The 15,983-nt window shown below is 37.3% G+C and overlaps 1 long non-coding RNA gene and 1 pseudogene across 1 annotated transcript in view; both read right to left on the bottom strand.

Annotated features, from left to right (window-relative positions):
- Window positions 1-2,058: 2,058 nt before the first annotated feature.
- On the bottom strand, window positions 2,059-5,048 carry LOC141554606 (autophagy-related protein 13 pseudogene; annotated as a pseudogene).
- Window positions 5,049-7,036: 1,988 nt separating this feature from the next.
- Window positions 7,037-15,983, bottom strand: part of LOC141554603 (uncharacterized) — a 28,301-nt gene continuing 19,354 nt past the window's right edge. The window contains exon 3 of the long non-coding RNA XR_012485900.1: window positions 7,037-7,789. This is a non-coding gene — a long non-coding RNA (uncharacterized LOC141554603). The remainder of the gene's footprint in view (window positions 7,790-15,983) is intronic.

Below are 15,983 nucleotides of genomic sequence, written 5' to 3'. Positions count from 1 at the left end.
ATTGTAGGATTCCTGTGCAGTAATGACCAGGAATTTTTTTAAAATTTTAATTGTTTAAGTTTTGGACTTAAACAACAATAAACAAAATGTACATTTCCAAATAAGCAGTTGAGCAGAATAAAAAAGGATTATATGACACCACAAATCTCTGTTATATAGCTTTTCTTTTAAAATATATAATAAATTTTAAAAGTAACTTTCAAAGCTGTCCTGCTTGTTTATTATTCTTTCTAGCCTTCTGTTCATTTCTATGTTTTTTAAAAAGTATGCTTTAATGGCATTCTATTCTTTTGTGTGTGACCCTATTTCTATTCTCATTTCCCTCCCACCCACTTCCCAAATTGGAAAAACTGTAACAAATATGCAAAGCGAAGCTAAGTAAATCCCCATATTATATCCAAAGATTTATATCTTATTCAGCATCTTAAATCTATCTACTCTATTCAGAGAGGGACCTTGTTTTCTTCATCAGTTCTATTGACAGGGATGATTGAAGTTCTTAAAAATCTGGTACTTCAAAATGAATCGTGTAGTTCTATGGTCATTGAACTGGAATAGTTGGGAAAGGGAATTTTATGTGTAGAGAGGTCTCCATGTTTTAGTTGAGAAACTCAGAAAGTAAGCATTTTTTTTAAATTCAAGAAGTATTTCTTGAGTGTTCCCACATTAGAAGCTAGGGGTGGGGAGGAGAGAGAAGTAATCCCAAAAGTTTCATAAAGGATCTTGTCCTCAAGGAGTTTATAGTTTAGTTGTTGAAACAAGATGCAAACACAAGGAGCAACTAGAGTATGATACAGAAAAGTATTTGAGAAGATGCAACACTGATTACATTAATTATGTGCCACATTTTTCAGTATAGAGGAAGTTTTCTGGGAAATCAAGAAAGGGGGAGATCTAGGTTCATGGGAGTTTTCAACCAAGACTTCATAGAGCATATGATTTGAATAGGCAAGGGAAAAGGAAAGAATATTCCAGGTGGGGGAATGAATATGAACAAAAATGTGAAGGAGGAAATAATTACAGTCTTACCAAATCTTCCACCACTTACAAAGTACTTTCACATTATTATTCTTACTTGAGCCTGTAAAGTGATTATCATTATCTTCATTTTAGAGATAAAGAAACTGGAGTTCAGAGATTGAGATTTAATCAAGATAGCATCACTAGTTAAAAAAAAAAAAGTAGGACTAGATCCCTGGTCTCCTAACTTCTGGAGCAGCTAAATGGTACAGTCAATCGAGTAATGGGTCTGGAGAGAGAGAGAGATTTCTTTTCTTTTCTTTTTATTTTTTTAAATTAATTTTACAATTATAACATTTTTTAACAGTACATATGCATAGGTAATTCTTTACAACATTATCCCTTGTACTCCCTTCTGTTCCGAATTTTCCCCTCCTTCCCTCCACCCCCTCCCCTAGATGGCAGGCATTCCCATACATATTAAATATATTATAGTATATCCTAGGTACAATATATATGTGCAGAACCGCATTTTTTGTTGTTGTTGTTGCAAAGGAAGAATTGGATTCAGAAGGTAAAAATAACGTGGGGAGAAAAACAAAAAATTCTAACAGTTTACATTCATTTCCCAGTGTTTCTTCTCTGGGTGTAGCTGATTCTGTCCATCATTGATCAATTGGAATTGGATTAGCTCTTCTCTATGTTGAAGATATCCACTTCCATCAGAATACATCCTCATACAGTATCATTGTTGAAGTGTATAATGATCTGGTTCTGCTCATTTCACTCAGCATCAGTTGATGTAAGTCTCTCCAGGCCTCTCTGTATTCCTCCTGCTGGTCATTTCTTACAGAGCAATAATATTCCATAACCTTCATATACCACAATTTACCCAACCATTCTCCAATTGATGGACATCCATTCAACTTCCAGTTTCTGGCCACTACAAAAAGGGCTTCCACAAACATTTTGGCACATACGGGTCCCTTTCCCCTCTTTAGTATTTCCTTGGGATATAAGCCCAGTAGCAGCAATGCTGGATCAAAGGGTATGCACAGTTTGATAACTTTTTGGGCATAGTTCCAAATTGCTCTCCAGAATGGCTAGATTCTTTCACAACTCCACCAACAATGCATCAGTGTCCCAGTTTTCTCACATCCTCTCCAACATTCATCATTATTTGTTCCTGTCATCTTAGCCAATCTGACAGGTGAGTAGTGATAGAGAGATTTATTTTCTTGAGTATCAGAGAAGACAATGGTTGTAGCAGTTGGCTTAGAGCAACAGCTCTGCTCTAGAGTGGGGATGGAAAAACCCTTAAAAGAACAGACACTTGTGGGAGGTGGGGAAGCCCTTTCTTTCACCAGCTGGCCTTATTCCTGATTTTTCAGGCAGGTTACAGCCCAGAACTCCAATGCAGCAGGGGTTGGGCCCTCTTCATTGCCCTGGATTTGATTGGGGAGAAGTCAGAAGCTAAGAAAGGGAGCCTCTTCCCTCTTGTCTTCCAGCTCCTGGCCTGGATTGAAACTGAATCAATAATAGAAGAGAGAGAGAGAAAAGAGAGGATGGGGGGATGGTCTCTGACCTCAGGGGTGGCCAAGAAAGATAGTACTGATGCTGCTGGGCTGTGGGGAGGATGCCAGCTCTACTGGAGGCTCTCTACAAAATCATCAAATTCTTTGACGTTCTTCTCATGCACAATCAGTTTTTCTGGGAGTGAGCCCAGTTCTTCGGCCATGATGTTGATGGAAAGGCTGCTCAGTTTAGGGGGATTCTGAAACTCTCCATAGAAGATCCCTAAGTCCATGGGCAGAATGTTGCCTTTTGAGAAGGCTGGCTTAATGTCAACCATGACAGTCATTGTGTGTGGCCACTGGACCCATCAGAGTGTAAGCTGCCTAGGAGAGGAAAGTCAGTGTCCGAGGAGTCAGAAGGATGTACCATGGGATCGTTCTTGGAAGCAAATATAGCAACGGGGATGTCTAAATTGGTCACTGATACCTGATCCACTGAGTTGTTGACAAGCGCTCCCACTTTGCAAATCAAGATGACCTCCAAGACATCATGGGGGGTGCCCCCACCTTTGCTCTATTGGATACAATTTCAGTGTCTTCGTTGCTAGTAGTGCACATTATCAGATGTCCTGGTCAGCCTGAGTGCTGTGGGCAGGTTGCTGGGAGCAGGAGGCACCCCACCTTCCTTTCCTGGAGCCATTAACTGGGGTAGAGGGAAGGTGGAGAAAGGGATGGTGCACACTTCCTGAGAGTCCTGCACAGATTGGCATGCTAGCTCGGCATCCTCACCAGCCGTCCTGTAGTTACAGGGGTACCTGGGCCAGGAGCTGGGGTAAGGAGGGTCCACAAAATGACCAGTCTCAATCCCCAAGATAGGTGGAGTTCTCTCAAACTGCCTGCTAGACCTGAAGGCCAGGTTAATTCTGTAGGCACAAGATAGTGAGATGGTACCCACTGAGGTGCTCACTGGGCCTATTTGGGCAGTCTGAGCTGTTTAACTGGACTTCTCCAAAGTATGTCCTGTGGAGTATGACCTAGTCACAGCCCTGTTTCCTGGAGAGTCGATAAACTGCTGTCACTCTAGTGATAGCAGGCAGAGACTTTAGCAGTAATGACAGCTACTGTGCACAGTGTAGGAAACTTTAATTTCTTTGTTGCACTTTTCATTCATTTCAAGACACCACATTTCTAGTTCCATGAAATCCCTCTCTGAAGTCTTGAGTGAGATTTCCACATCCATGGACCTCCCCATGCAGGCAGCTGCCTTGCCAGGGCTTTCTTGGTTTCATGTGTGACTTTTGGGATATCCTTGATGGCCCAGTTAAACCAATCATTTCCCACTGGGGAAGATGAGGAGCGAGCCCAGACATACCTAGACCCCGGGACTGTCTTCAGGGCAGAGAATTTGATGAACTTGTCCAAGTCCTCCTACCTGTTCCGGGAACTGAGATCAGTATCTATTGCTACACAACTCTGTGGGGCTTGGGGCTCGCATTCTCCGACCTCAGGTTGTGCTCAGCTGCTGGGTGCCCAGGGCCTCTCTCATGACTGGCTATAGGGCTCTGAGCCTGCCTCAGCTTAGGGCCCTCAAGCCTTGCTCCTCTGCCTCCTCAGAGTGGTTCCCACTGCCTCAGGCTCCACTTGTTGGTCTGGGTAGGGTCCGAGCTTGTCACTCTGCTCCGGTTCTGACTCCAACCCCACGGCCTCCTGGCTGCAGGCCCGCCATTGCTGCTGTTTGTTTTCATCTCCCCATTTCTACTTAAGAATTATTCCTCTCGGAATCTTCTGTTTTTAACATGAACCAAATTTTAAAGGTCAAAAGTTCTTTTAAGAAACAGATTTTAGAACGATAAAGGCTGTTAGGATAGCTGATAGATCATTTTTAGTATTTAGTGATTGGAGAATAGGTGAACAAACCGTGACAGATGAACACAATGAACATGTATAACCTTAGGCAAATTTTAGCCTCTCAGCTCATCATCTTCTTAAAAGGAGGGGGTTGAACTACATGCCTCAAGGACCCTTCCACTCCCAATCCCTGAATCTGTCATAGCACCGCTGGAAATAATAAATATGAGAAATTCAAGAAAACCCAAGAAGAGTTTGCATGAACTGATGCAGAGTGAAATAAACAGAACCAAGAAGGACCCTATACACAATGATGGCAAATATGTATGAAAAAAATATTCAAAGAAACCCAATCATTGAATAAATGTAAAGGTAAGACAGCCCTGAAGAAGAAACGATATTCCCAGCTTTTGGTAAAATGCAGGGGACCCACAGTTTCATATATTTTTAGATCTGATGGAGTCTTGTTGAATTAACTTGATTGTTTTTCTTTTCTTTTTCTTTGTTTGGAGAGAGGGTTAATTGAGTGGGGGAAGGTATTCCTGGAAATGAATGTGATATAAAAAGAATGAGCATCAATAAAATTCATTTTTTAAAAATCCTTAATATTTACTGTTAAGATACTGTCATCAGTTACTGTTAAGATATTGTCATCGGAATAGGACTAAATCTAGAAGCAAGTCTGTTAGAAACTTGTTAGTTCCTCTTAAACTTTCTTTTAGGGAAAATAGCATAATTGAAAATAGAAAGAATTGCTTATGACCTTTAAAGTTTATGAATTCTCTTCAGAAGAACATAAGCTCCTTGAGAGAGGGTTCAAATCTCATCTTTCTCACTTGCTACCTGTGAGGTTTCTCTGACCTCAATTCAATTATCTCTATAATGAGGAGTTTGGACCAGAAAACATTGGAATCTCCTTCAAGCTTTAAATCTATGAGATTCTGAAAGACCATTTTTATTTTTATCCTTCTAGATATCCTATAGACATCCTTCTAGATACACCATGTCTGGTATATAGTAAACACTTAATAAATACTTTTAAGTACAATTGGTTGATTTCCTCTACAATAGATAATATGTTTAATATTCTCCCCTATTTTATGGGCTCATAGGTCTGTACTGGAAGAGATTTCACAGATCATGAAGTCCAAATTCTTCTTTTTTACAAGTGAGAAAACCAAGGGACAGAGGGGTAGAAGTGACTATTCCAAGGTCACAAGGACCCAAGCCCAGTTCTGACTCCAACTTCAGTGTTTTTCTCAACTCACTACTGTAGAAGCATAGTCCCATTTGTGGAAGGATTGAACTCACTACAGTTGGTGAAAGGTAAGCAGTAGCCACATTTGTCCTTCTGCCGATGCAATTTCATAGCTTTTAAAATCAGCCTTTAATTATAGAGCCAAGAATGGTAGTCTGTGTGCTAATGTAGCCCCACCTCTGTAGCTCCAAAGTTTACTACTCCCAAATTTTCCTCTTTCCCACCAAATCCAGATTTTTGCTATTGTCATCAACAAAATCCCTTTGTCCATTTCCTAATTGAAGAGTAAAACACTCCTCTGTCAGCAGGGAGCATAGCCCTGTATGCTTTAGAAAGCAAATGTTAACCCCAATTGACAAATGGTCAAAAGATATAAATAAATGGTTTCCAAAATAAAAAATCCAACTATTAAGTTTCATGAAAAAAAATACTCCAAAATAAGAATGATTATAGAGAAACATAAATCAATGCAACACCGATATTTTACTTTACTTACACCCATCAGATTGGCAAAGTTGACCCCCCAAAATGGAAATTTGACAAATGTTGGAGGAATTATGAAAAAAAATAGGCATATGAATGTATTGTTGCTAGAGCTTTACTTTGGTCCAGACATTCTGGGAGCAACTTAAAACTGATCTACCAACGTTACTTGATTGAGTTTACCCTTTGATCTAGTGATAGAACTACTCGCCTTATATTCCAAAGAGATCAAAGAAAGAGGGAAAAGATTCATATATACAAAAATATTAATAATAGCTCTTTTTGTAATAACAAAGAACTGGAAACTAAAGGGATGCTGAGCAGCTAAGGGGAATGGCTGAATAAAAATAGTATTTAGATATAATGGAGTACTATTGTGTCAAGAAACAAGGAAAGGGACAATTTCAGAGAAATATGTAAGATCTGAATGAAGTTAGCAGAACTTGGAGAATAATTGATGCAGTGACAACAGCATTTTAAAGATAAAACAACTTTGAAAGACTTAACTTTGATGAATTCAATGTTCAACCAGTATTTCCAGAGGATTCATGATGAGACAATATAACCTATCTCCAGACAAAGCAGCAATAAACTTATGGGAATGAATGAGAACATTTGTTTTTGTTTTTGTTTCCCAAGAGGAATGGGGAGGGGAAAGAGAAAGAACATAAATTGGTTGTTAATTGAAAAAAAATCCAAATGTTTTAAAAGACCATTTGCAGAAATGTCGGAAAACAAGTTATCATTTGGGTGGCCACAATTCTCTTAATGAGTTTTTTGTTTTTGGTTTTTTGCACTTAGCTAAGCTAAGTAATGATCACAACACTCAAGCCCTACCAGAAGTCTTTCTAGCTTTGGTAGGTCCTGTCAGTGCTTGACTTCCAACTGGCATAGCCTTAAAGAATCCTGAGGCAGTGGAATAAAGTACACTAAACATGTATTAAAAAGCTATATAAATCCAAGTAATTGATGATGATGATGATGATGATGATGATGATGATGATGATGATGCATTGAAAGTGTTTTAATGGAGAAATAACGTTGTATTGTTGTCCATTCTCATTTTTGTCATGTCCGACTCTTTGTGGGTTTGGGGGTTTCTTTGCAAAGAAAGTAGAGTGGTTTTTTATTTCTTTCTCCAGCTCATTTTACAAATGAGGAAACTAAGGAAAATAGGGTTAAATGACTTGCACAGGATCACACAGGAAATACGTGTCTTAGGCCAGATTTGAACTCAGGAAAATTAGTCTTCTTGACTCCAGGTCCAATGTTCTATCTACTCTGTTACCAACCTGCCCAGAGAAATAAATAATAGCAGCTGATAATCATAGAGGGCTTTTACTTTTTTGGGGGGAGGGGTCAATTCTGTTGTTCTGATGGATATGAGGTAGAATCTCAGATTTGCTTTAATTTGCATTTCTCTAATTATTTGTATGTAGGAGCACATTTCCATTTGACTGCTAACAGTGTAGATTTCTTCTTTTGAAAACCTCCTGCTCACAGACTGGCTCTAAAGTTATTCCCATGCATCATCATTATCTCATAACAACAGATATGTACAAATGATACAGAGTTGTACAAATATCATTAACTCAGCTTTACATATAGAGAAACTGAGACTCAGAAAGGACTAGTTACAACTCACTTGACATCAAATAGTAAGCAGATGAGCCAGGATTCACACTCAAGCCTTCTGATCTTAATTAAGTATGTTGCTCCTTCCAATCTATCATGAAGGTGAAAAGAAGAAAGAAGTTAATGGTGACACTTTTGATTACAAACATTCATGCCATTTCCCCTATCCTGCCTTTAATTCTAGATGTAGGACAAAAATGGTACCCATTATACATTGTGCCTTGGCCCCTTCCCACTACAGCATCAGAACACTCTTTCTTGCTAAATCAAGATCATCATGGAATTGTGGGATTCTTATTGCCCTTCTTATGGTTCTATGCTCTGCTTTAATTTCCAGACCAACAACTCAGCGCAGCTTGTAACAAACATTGCTCTGCTTTCTATTAAGCCTTTGAATTTTAAGCATAGTTATTGGAATGGAAAAACATACATATATTTTCGTTTAGCTATCCAATTGACTTTTAATACATTCATTATATTAGGAAGAATACCTTTCTTTAAAAGTCCTTGATCTACCCTTGATAATTAGGCACTCCCCTTTAGCAAAAGCATACAGCATAATTCTTTTTGTCTCTCTGATCTGGCTATATTTAACAGTAGTTGATGTTTTCCTGGATGATTATAATGAAGGCAGATTGCTTCCTCATTAAACCATAGGGAGGATTGTAGTACTGAACCTTTTTCCTCCTCCCATTTATTTGGATGTGACTTCATGGTGACTATAGGAAGTAGCTGTCAGGAAATCTTGTACTTTGGTCTGTGCTCCCTCATAATTCAGCAAACTAAAGACCCCAGGGGAGGCTCTATAATGATATTCCAATTTGATTTTACAGAAACCATGAGATAAAGGACTTTGTTGGTGTGTCCATATATTTATGAGCACTAGTTTTGACAGCAGGTGAATGAAAAGGAAATGAATCTTACTCTCACTCTTTTCTTTTCTTTTTTTAAATCTCTGGGAAGTTGGAAATGTAGGAGCTGAACCACATGAGGCTGTAATTGCAAATCTCAGCTGGCTGGCAGGTTTGCAGCAAAAACCCAAACCAGCAAGTGGGCTTTTATCTGAGTACTCATTCAAACCTATACAACACTTATCAAAATTAGAGCCAAAAGTTCAGTAGTATGGCACTTGTCTCTCAGCCAACAACAGCTGGCTTCTTTTTCCCATCTCCTTTGTAGAGGAATCTCATGCACTTTCTATGTTACGCTCATAATAACATAGGAATTTCTACTAGCCCCCAAATTTAATGGATTATGTTTTATTCATTGGGAAAGAACTCAGTCCCCTGAGTCCCCAGTCTCTGGAGAGAGTTTTGATATAATGGAAATCATGCTGGATTTGCAGCTCAAAGTCTTAGATTTATTTATTTTTATTTATTTATTTTCCAACCAAGAGACCTAGGGTAGGTCCTTTAACTAATTGGTTCTCCCAGTCAGAAAGTCAAACCTGTTCTACCTCCAAATCTCTCTGCTCCGATATAGAGAATGCCAAGAACTCAGGTTTTTTGGATCCTTTACAGATTTATGCTATTGATCCCATGGCTTGGGCTTTTTATTAATCTTTTGTTGACTCCTTAATAAATTTCCTAGAGCAACTTACTTGTTTAGGCAATGCCCAGAATTAACTTGTATAGCTCCTCAGAACTCTTTTGTGATAGAGGAGATGAAATCATCTTGGAAGAAAGTATTAATCAGTGTACAAGTAGCAGAGTAGGTGGATTATGTCCAAACACAGTAGGTGAAATGAGTTACTTAGAAAAAAATGCTCAATTGGGCAAGCCATTGACAAATACACAAAGATCCAAGTCAAGGATGCATGTGTCTGGAACCAAGATGGAATGGGACATAGATGGGAAAAAGTCCATGACTCTTGTACAAAATATATAATCAATCTAGGACAAAAGTGGTGAGGGAAAGGGCCTTAGGGACTATCCAAAACTAAATAAAAGATGGAACAAATGGAAACATTTATGGCGAGCAAGTCAGTCTGGGACCAGACAAGCTATGGGGGAAGTAAGAGGGCATGGAATCAAGGCGAGAGGCAACAGCCAGGATCTCTCCCAGATGTACAAAATGCTTTCTACTTTAAAAAATGAGCAGCTCAAGGATTTCTGGAAAGGTTCATACTGGGGTGGCTTGTCCATCCCATTCACCCAGATATCCTACATGATAGCTTCTTCATCTTCAACCCAAGAATCCCTTGACTTTAATTTAAAATGAATTTACAAACCTTAGGATTGCTTCTATTCAGATGTTTCCCTTATAGTAGCCCCTTCGTCAGGGGCTACTAAGAAAGCCATGGACAGGCATAAGGTTCCAATACTCTCTTCCTTTCAGTATTCCTTTCAGGAGAAGCTTTAGGGCATAGTAGATTAAAGCACTGAATCTGGAGTCAAGAAGATCTGAGTTCAAATTCATCCTCAGATATTTAGTAGCAATTGGTTCTAGAGAAGTCACTTACTCTCAGCCTCAGTTTTTTGATCTATAAAATGGGAATAACATTAGCACCTATCTTCCTGGTAAGGATCAAATGGTATAAAATATATAAAGTGACTTGAAAACCTTAAAGTATTATCTATTATGATTTTTTTTAGTTAATTAGGCTAAAGAGCGACCTCTGTTTAGTGGAATATTGGTGGTAGAAGATCTTTATTATCATATATTACCAGGTATTGCAGTAATTTGTGTAGACACTTTAATGATTTAAAAGTAGACTTTGTTTTACTCAGTCGTGTCACTCATAAACTATGAGGCCCTGGCAAAGTTATTTAACCTTTCTCAGAATCAGTTTTCTCATCTATAAAAAGGGAATAATAAAAGTAGCCATCTTTCAAGGTTGTTGTGAAGATCAAATGAAATAATATTTATAAAGCTCTTAGAGCTTTATAAAAATGACATAATTTTGATTAGTTGTTATTATTATTATTGTTGTATCCTCAGTGGTGGTGTCCAATATAAGACTTGCTTGGGAGGCAATGTGATACAGTGGGAAAACTCTTGTAAATAGAAGGAAACGTGGACTCAAGCCTTAATTCTGAACCCTTCCTATATTGTGATGATTGGTGTATGATGATGCTCTCTTTACTTCTTGATATTTTAGTTCCCTTTCCAATAAAATGGTAATGATAATATTGTACTCCTGTATAAATCAACTCAAATTAATTTAATCTACCTCTTAGGGTTTTGTGAGGAAAGCCTGTTTTAAAGTGTAACATAAACATGTTATTATAGGTAGATGGGTAGATCTAGAATGTCCCTTCAAATTTTAAATTCTATGCTCGTACAGTAGGAACTCAAAAATTCTTATTGCATGAATGTATGACTAGTGACTTGAATATGCAATCCTAGGGTAGTTTTTCTGTGAAACTTAGGGGATGTCATTTCCTGAAAATTAGTGTGTCATGAACTATTTGAGACTGGTTGAAGGTCTTGTGAGATATGGTGATAAATTGTGCAATTTGCTTTGAATTTTGCTAGGCTGTTGTTTTCCTTCTTTTATATAAACACTGCAATGCTCTTAACATATGAAAAGATTAAAAAAAAAAAAGAGATTCTTTAACACTTCCTATTTCCTTTAACAACCTTGCCCTGAGAACGGCTTCCTATTAGAGTTACAATGTTGATAGAGAGACTACCACACTATGTTTCCTATGGCAGTGATGTACTATCTTTATTTCTGCTTCTGGATTCCCCATTTTAAATAGATTCCCTTCTTGATTAACCTTCCAAATGTGATCACTCTGAAGGCCTAAATTGGGCCACAACTAGGATTGACTCATCAAGGAGCCTATAAGAGGCTTCTTTCTAGTTGAGGCAGGACTTGTCTTTATATAAAGATTTCTTTGTTGCTGATGTCTCAGAACCTCAGCTTGTCTGGTTCCTGACCTACCATCTTTTTTGAGAGTAGAGCTCACCTTAATCATCCCATCTGGACCCCTGAAATCAGGTTGTTTTCTAGTTCTTGGTTGCATAAGCTGTTGTTAAACCAGTTTCTCTTTGTATCCTTGATTGCTGATGACTTTCCTGGAAAGCCTTTGATGGTTAATTCTATCTTAACTGTATCCAGTCTTTTTTCTTACTGGACTCTTCCTCAGGTATTAAACCCATCCTTGTCTTGTTTCTTTTGGCTCTTCCCTCTTATCTTATCTCCATACTCAAAGTCAGAGTAACAGAGATTGTTTTTCTTGTGCCAGGCTTGTAGCTTGACTCAATAGTGTGACAATAGAACAATGTCCCAATTTTTTGCTTTATTACAACTTATCTTTCTTATTGAGATGCAAAGAGCTAATCATGAACATAATGCATGAGCCAGGCAAATGAGATTGTGATGGGATTGCTCACTTTCAATCAATCAGTCAATAAAATTTGTTATTGGCTTATTGTGCCGTGAGGGCAACCATGGAAACTGGAAGCAAAGAGGGAGTTGTGAAAGGAAAGAGATGCCAGAATAGTGGTATCATAGCACTATTAAAAACAATAACCATAGCTTTCATTTGTATTTAGTTATAAAGTGCTTCTAAAGCATCTAGTGTATCTAAGGAAGGCCAGTGTTATTGTCTGTGATGGTTATTGGTATTTTTCCTGACTTCTGATGTATTTGCTCTATTAGCTGTTTTAGAATGTTTTAAAATATCTGCTTAGATAGAATTTCTGACTGCTAAATTGATAAGTATGTTAAAGGTCATCTGATCCCAACCAAGTCTAGAGAGTTATTTGACTTGACCAGGCAAGCAAAGAGGAGAGTGAAAAAGAAAGAAGGGAAGCTGGAAGAGGGCAAAAATAATAATAATAACTTTCATTAATATAACAATATAAATATGAATAATATAGTGATATACATATAAAGGTGACATTATAATATATGATATATATTCATATGCATAGTATTTTGTTATGTGTTATATATTCTGTTATACATAGATGTTATGAATTATTTTTGTTGTTGAGTAGTTGTATCCAATTCTCCATGATCTCATTTGGGGTTTTCTTGACAAAAATATTGGAGTGGTCTCCCATTTTCCTCTCTAGCTCATTTTATAGATGAAGAACTGAGGCAAATGGTTAAATGACTTGCCCAGAATCATCCAACTAGTAAGTATCTGAGATTTGATTTGAATGTAGATCCTCCTCATCCCCAAGCTGGTACTCTATGCATTAGCTACCCAAAATTATACATTACACAGATAGAGATATAATATGATATATTCACACATATGTGTATTATGTAATTATATTACATATTATACACATATAGATTTATAGGTGGCAAAAGGATAATGTAATGGACATGGCATCAGGAAGACCTGATTGCAAATTTGTCTTTAGACACACACTGAGTAGTTTTGTGACCCTGGGCAATTAATTTAACCTCTATTTACCTTAGTTTCCTTAACTATAAAATGGAGATAATAATAACATCTACTTTTCACAGTTATAATGAGGCTCAAATGATATAACAAATATATTAATCTTAAAATGATACATAAATGCTATCATCATTTTTATCATGATTACTGAATGGGGATGTCACAGAATTAAAGTGGAAAAAATCACATGGGGACATGTAAAGATGGCATAGAAGCATAATATCTGCTTCCCAATAGCAAAAAACTAAAAATTACTCTGGACTAAGACACCAAGACTTGGGTGAAAGAATCCCTCAAAGCAATGTTATAATTCACAATGTAAGAAATGATTATGATAAATTTAAATGGGAGGAAGAATTAGTTATTATAGTGGCTCACACATGGGGTTATGAAGAAATTAATAGTTTCCTATATAAACAAATTTTGAAGTGCTAAGTTCATCCAAGTCCTGAAATTCTACCAATCAAAGAAATGCAGGGATGAAATGTTTTTACCATCTAATTGTTGATGCCTTGGTACAAAACCCTGATTGCCTTGCCCTAGTTATAGACTGAACAATTCAGAGTCATGAATTTTTAAAGCATGTCTGTATACATTTGTGTCTGTATATAAACACACAAGAAACAAGCAGACATACAGACAGGTGAACAAACAAAGCCCAAGGTCACATAGCTGAGACTGAAATCTTCTGATGACAGTTGATTTTTCTGTTACTCTGTGCTTCAGAGAAAATGTCAGAAAAATTCATTGGAAGGGACTAGTGACACAGAAAATAAATGTTTCTTCTAGATCTGAGTAGTGTACATGGTTTAGCATAGAAGGAATTTCCCACAGATAAAACTCCAGGAGAATATCACAAGGAAAAAAAAAACTATACAAGTCAATATTGGCATAAATGCTCATGGAAACAAATTATTTTCATAAAATTTCACTGAGTTTTCTATCTTAAAAGTAATGAAAATAAACTTATATAGAATTCAGAGACAGTCAAACTCTGGGGCACCAGTTTCTCATCTAAAACATGGGGACAGAGATAAAGTAGTTCCCAACTTAAATTGTGGTTTATGATCTCAAATGATGTCTCATAACTAAATGTGGGAATTGCAAAATGATTATTTATCATCAGTAAATGTTTGATTTGTGTACCTATTTTATATACCTATATACACGGGAGTTGCATAAAAATTTCTTGGATGAAAAGGAGTTGTGAGTGAAAAAAGTTTAAGAAACCCTGGTCTAGATTATATCTCTAAGGAGTCTACCAAACCTATCACTGTATGGCTCTAGTCTTTTATGGATCTAGTAGATTCAATCCCACAAGATTAATGATTTTATTCATGATGATGAGGAGGATGATATTATCACTTCTATAGATCTAAAATCCTTTATATCTTCATAGAAAGTTTTCTTGAATTAATGTAGAAAAAATTACCCAGTGGTTGATATTCTAATGCTGGTTTTCTCTAAATTAACTATCTTACTCTATGGAAAATGGATATACCATCCCCATATAGCCTTTTGAACTTGGTGCAAAATCCTGGTCTTCCTGCCCTAGTTTTGAACTGAACATTATGAACTTTGAAATATTAAAGCATACACACACACACACACACACACACACACACACACATATATATATATATATATACATATATATATATATATAGGAGTATGTATGTATACACATTTATGTCAGTATATAAATACATACATGAGAAACAAACAGACATACAGACAGAAGGAAGGACAGAGCCCAGGGTAGTATTTACCAGAACTTATGCTTTCCTGACATAATTTTCTTTTTTTTTCCTTTTTTTATTAATTATAGTTTTTATTTACCACATATATGCATAGGTAATTTTACAGCATTGATGATTGTCAAATCTTTTGTTCCAATTTTCCCTTTCCTTCCCCCCCCCAGATGGCAGGTTGACCAATACATATTAAATATGTTAAAGTATAAATTAAATACAATATATGCATACATCCTGACATAATTTTCAAGAGCACTGGGTCCTCTTAACACCATAAAGAGATACTCATATTCAATCAGTTGAGATTCAGGCCATGATAATAATCTCCTATTCTAAGCTAGGTAGCAGGTGCTCTATTCCCAAGCTGCATGTCTTCATAGGATTTATAATGTAGTGAGGGTAACAAGAAGATTTGACACTATGATGGGAGGATTCTGGAAAGACTGTGGAGTACATTGATAAGTTTCAAACTCTCCAGATTTTTCCTACAAATAGAATAAATTTATGCCTCACAGTGAACATAGACTGATGAAAGATCAAGAAAACTTGAGGAAGAACAGAAATCCTCCAGATACAACCCAAGAAGATATGAAGAAAGATCCCAGTCCAGGTATTAACACTTCTGGGCTAGCTCCTTAGAAACATCAAGTGGGGGAGCAAGCTGGTTGGACTGGAGCCTCAGCAGGAATCACAGAAACTTTCCCTCTTGGACCACATGTGGAGTCCAGGTCTGAGTCTGGAAAGACTGAGGGAACCTTGGATGATTAGGATTGCTAGGCCCAATTGTGCTGCTAAGAATGGTCCTGAAGGAGAAGGAACCAACATCCCTGACTGCAGAGGCAAGGACACTTCTGGCTGGGAGCATTTGTTGGAGGATGGAACTCTTGGTTTGCAGTTTCAGGTCAGAGGGGAGAGTTCCAGTGAAGCTAGAGATACCATCCCTCCCCAGGATTAGAAATGCTTACACTAATACCTCTTATTTAAAAAAAATGAACCAGCAAAGAAGAAAGAACCCCACCATAGAAATTTACTGTGGAAACAGGAAAAGCATCTTCAGAAGAGGACAATGAAGTAAAAATACTTCTATCCCAAAGAGTAAGGTAAAATGACTCCAGAAAAAAAAATTGATAGAAGAACTCAAAAAGAATTTTAAAATGAAATGAGA

Source organism: Sminthopsis crassicaudata, chromosome 1, assembly GCF_048593235.1.
Source record: "Sminthopsis crassicaudata isolate SCR6 chromosome 1, ASM4859323v1, whole genome shotgun sequence".
In the NCBI taxonomy this organism is placed as follows: Eukaryota; Metazoa; Chordata; class Mammalia; order Dasyuromorphia; family Dasyuridae; genus Sminthopsis; species Sminthopsis crassicaudata.
Note: the sequence above shows the minus strand (reverse complement) of the source record. Positions and strands in the feature narration are given on the sequence as shown.